We start from the raw sequence: 10418 nt of genomic DNA, 5'->3' as shown, positions 1-10418 counted from the left end.
ATATTTGGAGACCTTTTAAGTAACTAAATACTGAAATTTTGGAAAGGAATTAAACTAGCATCATAAAGGCAATGAGATACTGTGAAAAGACTTAACATGATATTATTTTCTTTGTTACCACTTTCTTTAAATTGCCTTTCCAGAGGTGCTCATGTTTGTGTAATTTTCCACGGAGTAACATTAGTACTCCACGTTTGTGAAGCGGTTTCGTGTAATCTCCCCTGATCATCACAAGAGCTTGATCAAGTAGACTGAGTAGTTGTTATTGGTATTTGATCATAAGGATAGAAAGATTAAAGACTTTCCCAGAGCCTCAAGAATGGAGACTAGAATCCAGGCCTTCTGGTTCCCAGCAGAGCTCCCTTTCTGAGACCAGATCGCTGCCCTGCTCCAGTCCTAGGATTCCAGATCCTTGTCAACACTCAGGATGGCCAATCTTTTAAATTTTATCCATTCCAGTGGGTACATAATGGTAACACTTTATGGTTTTATTTTGCATTTTCCTAAACTAAGAGTTAAGCAATTTTTACATGCTTATTTATGATCTGTATAAATTCTGTGATGATATCTCTATTCAAATCTTTTGCCCATTTTTCATTAGGCTGTTTTTCTGTATTCTTTACTTTTTATGCACTTTTATGTATTTAATTTTTTTTAATGGAGGTATAATCAGTTACAATGTGTCAGTTTCTGGTGTACAGCATAATATCCCAGCCATGCATATGTATACAGATATTTGTTTTCATATTCTTTTTCATTAAAGGTTATTGTAAGATACTGAGTATAGTTCTTTGTGTTATACAGAAGAAATTTGATTTTTAATCTATTTTTATATATAGTGGTTATCATTTGTAAATCTCAGACTCCCAAATTTATCCTTTCCACCTCCTTTCCCCTGGTAACCATAAGATTGTTTACTATGTCTGTGAGTCTGTTTCTGTTTTGTAGATGAGTTCATTAGTGTCCTCTTTTTTCTTTTCTTTTTTTTCTTTTTAGATTCCACATATGAGTGATATCATATGGTATTTGTCTTGCTTTTTCTGGCTTACTTCACTTAGAATGACAATCTCCAGATCTATCCATGTTGCTGCAAATGGCGTTATCTTATTATTTTTTATGGCTGAATAGTATTCAATTGTAGAAATACACCACAACTTTTTTATCCAGTCATCTGTGGATGGACATTTAGGTTGTTTCCATGTCTTATCTCTTGTAAATACTGCTGCTATGAACATTGGGGCATATGTATCTTTTTGAATTAGAGTTCCCTCAGATGTATACCCAGGAGTGAGATTGCTGAATCATATGGTAGACTCTGTTTTTAGTCTTTTGAGGAATCTCCATACTGTTTTCCATAATGGCTGCACCAAACTATATCCCCACCAGCACTGTAGGAGGGTTCCCTTTTCTCCACACCCTCTCCAGCGTTTGTTGTTTGTGAACTTTTTAATAATGGTCATTCTGACTGGTGTGAGGTGGTATCTCATTGTAGTTTTGATTTGCATTTCTCTGATAATTAGTGATATTGAGCATTTTTCATGTGCCTATTGGCCATTTGTATGTCTTCATTGGAGAATTGCTTATTTAGGTTTTCTGTCCAGTTTTGGATTGGGTTGTTTGTTTTTTTGTTACTAGATTGTATGAGCTATTTATATATTCTGGAATTAAACCTCTGTCAGTCGCATGATTTGCAACTGTTTTCTCCCATTCCATAGATTGTCTTTTTGTTTTACTTATGGTTTTCTTTGTTGTGCAAAAGCTTCTAAGTTTAATTAGGTCCCATTTGTTTATTTTTGCTTTTATTTCTATTGCCTGTCCTTGGAGAACATTGCTAAGATTTATGTCAGAGAATATTTTGCCTGTGTTTTCTTCTAGGAGGCTTATCTTGTCTTGTCTTAAAATATTTAACTCTTTAAGCCATTTTGAGTTTATTTTTGTGTATGGTGTGAGGGAATGTTGTAACTTCATTGATTTACATGCAGCTGTTCAGTTTTCCCAACACCACTTGCTGAAGAGACTGTCTTTACTCCATTGTATGTTCTTGCTTCCTTTGCCGAAGATTAATTGGTTGTTTTCTTACTGCATTGTAAGTGTTTTTTCTATATGCTAGATACAAATCCTTTGTTAGACAGATTTTTGCAAATCTGGTTTCTTAGTCTGTGGCTTGCCTTATTTTCTTTACAGTTAGTGAAAGAAAGAGCCAAGTTTTTAATTTCATGAAGTCCAGTTTATTCATTTTTTTCATTTATTTATACTTTGTACTTTTGATGTTGTATTTAAGAAATCTTAAGAAATCCGAGGTCACAAAGATTTTTCTCTTTTTTTTTCTTCTAGAAGTTTATTAGCTTTAGATCTTATATTTAGTCTGTGATCAATTTCAAGTACATGTTTGTATATGGCAAGAGTAAGTATCAAGGTACATTTTTTTTTGCCTCTGGCTATCTAATTATTCTAGCACCATTTATTAAAAAGACTATCCTTTCTCCACTGAATTAATTGCCTTTGCACTATTGTTGAAAGTCAGTTGTTCATATACATGTGGGTTAATTTGTGTACCTATTACATCCCATGAATCTATTTGTCCATCTTTATGCTAGTACCACACTGACTTGATTACTGTAGCATTATAATAAGCCTTGAATCAGAGTGTCTGTGTCCTATAATGTTGTTGTTCTCTTTTTGAAGTCGTTTTGCCTATTCTAAGTCCTTTGTGTGTCCATATTAATTTTATAATCACTTTCAACTTAGGGAACATTGACATCTAAATAATACTGGGTACATACTTTGTGTCCATGTCTTAAGTTCTTTATTGATTTCTCCCTGAAATTTTAGTGATTTTCAGAACAGGACTTTCTTATCTCTTGTCAGATTAATCCTTTGATGTTACATATTTTTGATGCTATTATAAATAATATTTCTTAATTTTAATTTCCTACTGTTTATTGCTAAAATATATACTATTTATTTTTATATGTTCATCTTGTATCCTGCAATCTTGTTAAAATTTAGTCCTTGTACTTAAAAGAAAAAGTGCAGTAGAGTTTTCTACATAGATGATTATGTCATCTGCAAATAAAAGTAGTTTTACTTCTTTCTTTTAAATCTGAATGCCTTTCTTTCTTTTTGTGTTATTATTATTTATTAGTCTTGTTCTTGCAGTTTGTTTTATTTCATGACCTGGACTCTCTAGTACAATATTTTGTAAAAGTGGTAAGTTTGGACATCTTTGCCTTGTTCTTGATATTCAAGGTAAAGTAGCCACTCTTTCTCTGTATGTATGTTCAACCTAAGTTTTTCAAAGATGCCTTTTATCCACTTGAGGAAGTTGCCTTCTGCTCCTTTTTTGTGTGAGTTTTTATCAGAAATGGCTATTGGATTTTGGACATGCTGTTTTTACATCTGTTGAATTGATCACATGATTTGTTGTGGGGATTTTTGTCTATTAATAGGATGAATTACATTGTTTTTCAAATGTTACACCAACTTTGCATTACTGGGCTAATGTTTATTATTTTTATATATTGTTTGGTTCTGTTTGCTAACATTTTGTGTAAAGTTTTTGTTTCTATATTCATTAGGAATATTGGCCAGCAATTTTCTTTTCCTGTATTGTCTTTATCTGGTTTTGATATCAGGAGAATTCTGTCCTCATAGAATGAATTGAGAAGTATGTCCTTTTTTTTCAATTTTCTGGAAGAGTTTGTGTAGAATTATTATTTCTTCTTTAAATAGTCTATAGAATATACCATTGAAGCCATCTGGGCCTGGAGTTTTCTTTGTGGGAAGCTTTTTAACTACAAATACAAGTTTTTAATAGCTTAGGTAATTTATTTCTTCGTGAGTGAGCTTTTATACATGTGTGTTTGAAGTAATTTGTCAACTTCATCTAATTTGTTCACTTTTTTCAAATTCATTAGCATAAAGTTCATAATATTCTCTTACTTGCCTTTAGAAACTACAAACTGTAGTGATGGCAGCTCTCTCATTCTTGATGGTATTTGGTGACTTTTGTCTCTTTTTTTTTTTTTCTAAATCTGTCTAGATAGAGGTTTACCAATTTTATTGATGTATCAGAGAACAAGTTTTGGTTTCTTTGATTTTTTTGTTTTTTATTTTGTTAATTTGTTATAATCTCATTATATCTTTTCTTTGTTTAATTTGGGTTTAATTTTTTCTTCTTATTCTAATTTATTTACATGGAAGCTGAGTTCTTTGTTGGAGATCTTTTCTAATACACTCCTTTAGTGCTATACAATTTCCCACAAGTATTGTATCAGTAGCATCCCACAATTTATTTTTTAATATTTTGCACTTTCATTTTCATTCAGGTCAAATCTTTCTAAATTCCCTTTTGATTTCTTCTTTAAGCCTTGGTGATTTGAAATTGTGTTATTTTGTTGCAATATATTGGGGATTGTCTGGAGATCTTTGCTATTGAATTCTAAGATAATTCCATTGTGGTCAAGAGCGCATACTTTGTATGAGGTGAAACCTTTTAAATTTATTGTGACTTGTTTTATAGCTCAGAATATGGTCTATGTTAGCAAATGTTTTGTATGCACTTGAGAAAAATATGTATGCTGCTCATGTTGGGTGATGTGTTCTATACATATCGATGCGATCAAGTTGATTGTTAACCTTGTTTAAGTCTACTATATCCATGCTGATTTTCTGCCTATTTGTTTTATGAATTATTGAGAGAAGAATATTGAACGTTCTAGCTGTAACTCAGTTTGTTTTTTTCTTTGCCATTTTTTCAATTTTTGCTTCATGTATTTTGAGGCTCTATTACAAGATGTATAAACATATATGACTGTTATGTCCCCCTGATGAATTGACCTCTTTTTCTTTATGCAATGATCATCTTTATCCCTGATAGATTTTTTGCTCTGAAATACTCATTGTGTGATATCCATATAGCCACTCCAGCCTCCTTTGGACTAGCGTCTTTTTCTGTATTTCTCTCTTAACCTATTTTTGCCTTTGTATGTAAAGTGCAATTCCATCAGGCAGAATACAGCTAGGCCTTCCTTTTCTATTCAGTATGATCATCCCTGCTTCTTAATTGATTGCTTAGACCTTTTTAATGTGGTTGTTGACATGTTTGGATTTCAAGCTGTTATCTTATTATTTTCTCTGTATTCCATTTCTTCTTCTTTATTCTTTCTCCCTTATTCCTCTTTCTCTACTCCTTCCTCCCTTTTTTTTTCCTTGAATTGTGTGTTTTGGGTTTTTGGGGTTTTTTTGCTGGCTTCTTAGCTATGATTTTTTTGTACTTTTATTTTAATGATTAAGGCTTATAGCATAATAATTTTTAAAAGTTTGCAATAATTACAAATTCACAGTAAGTTTCAAAGATAGAGGAGTCCAGGCCCCCTGCACCCAATTTCCCCCAGTGGTTACATCTTAGGTAACTGTAGTATAATATCAAAACCAGGAAGCTGACTTTGGTACAATGTATGTGTTTAGTTATAATGCCATGTTTTCACATGGCTGCATGGATTCTTGTAACTACCACTACAGTCAATATGCAGAACTGCTCCATCACCATAAAGCTGCCTATTGTGCTACAGGTTATGGACACAGCCATCCTTTCCCCTGTCACCACCTAACCCATGACAACCCATGATATGTACTCCATCTCTATAACTGGACATTTTGGGAGTGTTATAGAAGTAGAGTTACGCAGTTTGTGACATTTTGTGATTGGCTTTTTTCACTCCATCCAAATTGTTGCGTGTATATCAGTAGTTCATTTTTTTATTGCTGAGTAGTATGCCATGACATGAATGTATTACAGTTTGTTAAACTGTTCTCCAATTAAAGAAAATTCTGATTGTTTCCAGTTTTTTGGCTATTACAAATAAAGCTGTTATGGACACTTTTATATAGCTTTTTGTCTGCACATAATTTTTTTTCTCTCTATCTGGGATAAATACACAGAGAGTGATTCCTGGGTTGTATGGTAAGTGTTGTTTAAGAAACTGCTGACCTTTTCCAGAGTAGCTGTGCCTTCTTGTATTCCTGTAGCAAGGCATGAGAAATAGTCACTCATCCTCACCAATAGTGTGTATTGTTACTATTTTTTTTTTTTAATTTTAGCTCTTCTAATAGGTATGTACTGAAACCTCATTGTGGTCAAAATGTGCATTCCCTGATGGCTAGTCATGTTGAGCCTGTTTTCATGTGTTTATTTGCCATCTGTGTATCCCTTTTGGTAAATGTTCCTTCATATCTTTTGCCCATGATCAAATTGGATTTTCCTTTTTTGTTGAAATGTTGAATTTGGAGAGTTTCTTTTTGATGTCTTCTAGATATGAGTCTTTTGTTAATATGTAATTTTCGAATATTATTTCACTGTCTATAGCTTGTCTTTGCAACTTCTTAGATTCTTTTATAGTGCAAAAGTTCTAAATTTAAATGAAGTCTAATTTTTTTTTTCTTTCATGGATTATGCTTTTGGTATTGATGAGTTAATTTTGATATAAGTTATGTGATTTAGGTTGACATTCATTTTATTTTTTGCCTATAACCATCAGATTGCCCAGCACTATTTCACAAAAGAAAAACATCCTTCCTCCACTGAATTATTTTTGTACCTTTGTAAAAAATCAGTTGTCTATTGCTTCCGTGAGTCTGTTTTTAGTTATCTGTTCTGTTCCATTGATCTCTGTGTAGATCCACATAATGTTATTACTATGGTTATGTAATTCTTGAAATCAGGTACAGTTAATTCTTCCCAATTTATTCCTCTTTTCCAAAATTGTATTAGCTATTTTATATAATTTTTATAATTTTTTCCATATAAATTTTAAAATACACTTGTCTATATCCACCCAAAAATAATCTTGCTAGAATTTTGATAGGAATTGTGTTTTACGTAATGGTTTGGGGAGAATTGACATCCTTTCTGTATTGAGTCTTCCAATTTGTGAGCATGCTGTTTCTCCACTTATTCAGATCTTCTGTGATTTCTTTCCTTATTGTTTTGTAGCTTTTAACATACAAGTTCTGTACTTGTTTTGTTAGATTTGTACCTGAGTTTTTTATAGTGCTATGTTATTAAATACAATTTCCACATGTTCATTGCTAGCTTATTGAAATATAACTGATTTTTGTATGCCTGTTTTATATCTTACGATCTTGTTTAGTTCAGTTATTAATTCTAGGAGCTTTCTGTAAATTCCTTGGGATTTTCTACAAAGACCATCATGTCACTTGCAAATTGGAATCAGTTTCATTCTTCCTTTCTGAATGAATGCCTTTTACTTCATTTTTTCCTTGCTTACTATGCCGGTCGTAACTTCCAGCATTGTGCTGGACCAGAGCAGTGAGAGCAGGCATCCTTGCCTCGTTCCCAGGAAACGCAGTCAGTATTTCGTCACTAACTGTGTATTCCTTACAGGAAGTTAAGTATTTCAGTGACAGTATAACAAAATGGACTGAAAACAAAATACGAAGCAGACTGACAGTTTGGCTGTTGAGAATGTCTGTTACTTTGGTATGTAAAATAAAATGTCCAGATATCATTTAGCCAGAATACGTTTAAACAATAAGTCTTTATCACATAAAAAGAATTTCTTAGTATATAAGAAGAGAACAGAGTTACCAAAGCCATGTAAACATTTCAAGAAAATTCGGATTATATGATGCACAAAGACAGCTTATTCCACAAGACTTTGTGTATAATTTTAACACATGAAGAGCTGGAATTGTATTCACAGAGAACATACATATTGTTATGTATTTATAATTCTACTTTAAAATTTACCCTTTAGAACTACGTTTCTGTGAGTATGTACGAGTACAGTGTTCTGAAGGGGAAGAGGGGCCTCAGTGTATCCCTACAGGGAGGGTAAGGTGCGGACCTGTGCGGGTCTTACCCCTGCCATATTTGTTAAATTCTGCCATTTCCCTGCAACCAAATCAGCTGAATTTGTTTCATACAGCATTGAATTAAGACTACTGTGAACAGGACTCCAAGCACCAGAATGAAGCCAACCTCCAGCACTGCCTTCAGCTGTGCCCCCCGGGGTCCTGGTCCCATCCAGCTGAACAAATTGCCTGGCCTAGTAAGGATGTGCCTCAGGAGACCCACTGTCATTCTCCTGACACTTCCATATTGACTTTCCTTCTTAGTCCAAAGCGTTCATCCAGGCATCGCAGGAGCAACTGCACAGACTCCACTTTGGCCTGCAGGGACGCGGTCTGGGACGGCGTATCCTCCACAACGGCCATGGCGACGAACTGAAGTGGACCTGAAATGCCCCAGGGACGAGAGGGTGATCGTTTTAGCTCAGGCACAGATTTCATACCGGTTTTTCCAACTGGATGATTCCCATGGAAAGAGCACTGCCCTCAGGCTGTACATAAGTAACAGACTGGTTATCATCTCTCTAGAAAGCTTTCCTGAGAACCCAGGTAGCTTCTTCTTGGAGAGATCTGCACAGCCATCTTAGCTCTGCAGGTGGCATTTGTTGTAGTTCCTAAAACACTTGAAAGTCTGCTGTGAAAGCTGAAAGTGACTATGATTTCCAGAGACACAAGATAATACCTTCTGTGCAGTTGTTAGACACCCCCAATGGGGCCTCCATCAGCCAAGGGCACAGGTGACAGTGTCTCCAGTCTGACCTCCTGGCCGGCCGATAAGCCTTAGGGTTCTCAGTTCAGCTCAGCCGTTGGGTTTACTCCTTGTTTTTGCAGAGAGGGCCCAGGGGAAGTCACCCCAGCCGGTGCTGTTTGTCCACACCCCCGTTGTGCGGCATTTGTCCATACCACAGGAGTAAGTGACAGCTGTGGGAGTGGGAGTGGGGAGGATACCCGGGGTGTGTTGACAGGTGTTTTTTGGTTTCATGGAGGAGCTGGGACCATCCTTCGTTGTTTTTATAGACTTAGGTTAAGAAAAATGGTGATCAAATCTTGAATCCTTTGTTGAGAGATGGCAGGAGCAGCAGTCAATTAAATTTAAGGTGGTTATAACAGTTTGGGAAACCACACAGGGGTGTTTTCCAGCTTGAGGAAAGTTCTAGGGGTGGTCCTGAAAGACAGCGATCATTAATGTCCCTCCCATCCCCAGAAGTTCCTGGGATCTGAGATGTTCTCTCCTCGACTTTTGGAATTGTTGCTGTCTCTCCATGACACATAATTTGTGTCCTGTCCAGTAGCTATAACTTCGTCTTTTTTCTAATTATCCCCTACTCACACCCAGACTTGTCGTCCAGAAGGGCTGGGTATAAGAAGGACAAGGACATTTTTATAAAACGTACAGAGACCCATTATGTCCCCAACTTTGGCCCACGTGAACCACCGTAGGGGGACTCAGCAAACACTGTGCCCAACCTATTAGTCATTATCTTGTTTACCTAAGATGATGTCAGTGAAACAAATACATCTATATTTGTAAACCAGAAGTAAGTTTGAATTCCCTGCCTGCTTTTGCCTAAGCAGCCTCAGAGGAGGTGTACCAACCAGGCCAGCCTGGGGTTGCCACCAGGGGAAGGAAGCAGCATCATACATCATGCTCAATGGTCAGGAGGAATCCCAACTTTTCAAAAATGCTTTATGTTACCTCCCAGCACTTTTTTCTGATCCTTACCCAGCAAACAGCTGAGAGATGATCCCTTTCCAAGGACAGCTGTGTGGACCAGACTGCTTACCAAGGTGTGTAAACCAGAAGAAAGCAAAGGAGGTAGAGCCAGACATCTTTTGAGTCAATTCTTGACGAGAGTGCCTCAGTGCTCAACAATACCAAATCCCAGTGAATTGCAGAGAATATCCAGAGCCCATTGATTCCCTGACTACCAGACCATTGTTGAATTGCTTTCCAATAAAAGGCACACCATTGCCAGACCGGAAGCAATCCAGAAATACAAGCCAAGACTATAACAGCTTAGTCTCAAGAGCCACCATAGTGCAGCCAGTGTGAACTTTCCAGACTGGAACAGCAACACATAACCTGAAAAAGCAGGGAGGCACCATTTCTAACCCCGAGAAGAGGTCAAAGATCAAATGTAATTAACGTGACAGGAGCCAGTATGGGCAGTGTCCCATGCTGTGTGGTTACCTCCACTGCCAGACAATTGGGTCAATTTTCATTAGGACTCAACAGTTTGACATGCAATGGTAGCCTGTGTATCAAAAACATAGACTCTTTCACTTTGTACCCAATATAATGGTTGACGTGTCACCAAGTCTGGTCTGATGATGGTTGAAGTAAGCAACGCCGGCAGTCTGGCAGTGCAGGCTCAACCAGCAGCTTGATTCGGGTCAGTGCCAACGGAGAATGGGTCCGGCTACATGAGTGACTCAGTTCAGTCAGCAGCCACTATGCGTTTCCCAGGTTAGCAGTGCCAAAGGTGGGTATCTTTAATCTTCCGGTCTGTAGTTTTCCAAGTGACAGTCCAAGTAATCATGGCAAC

Source organism: Camelus ferus, chromosome 23, assembly GCF_009834535.1.
Source record: "Camelus ferus isolate YT-003-E chromosome 23, BCGSAC_Cfer_1.0, whole genome shotgun sequence".
In the NCBI taxonomy this organism is placed as follows: Eukaryota; Metazoa; Chordata; class Mammalia; order Artiodactyla; family Camelidae; genus Camelus; species Camelus ferus.
Note: the sequence above shows the minus strand (reverse complement) of the source record.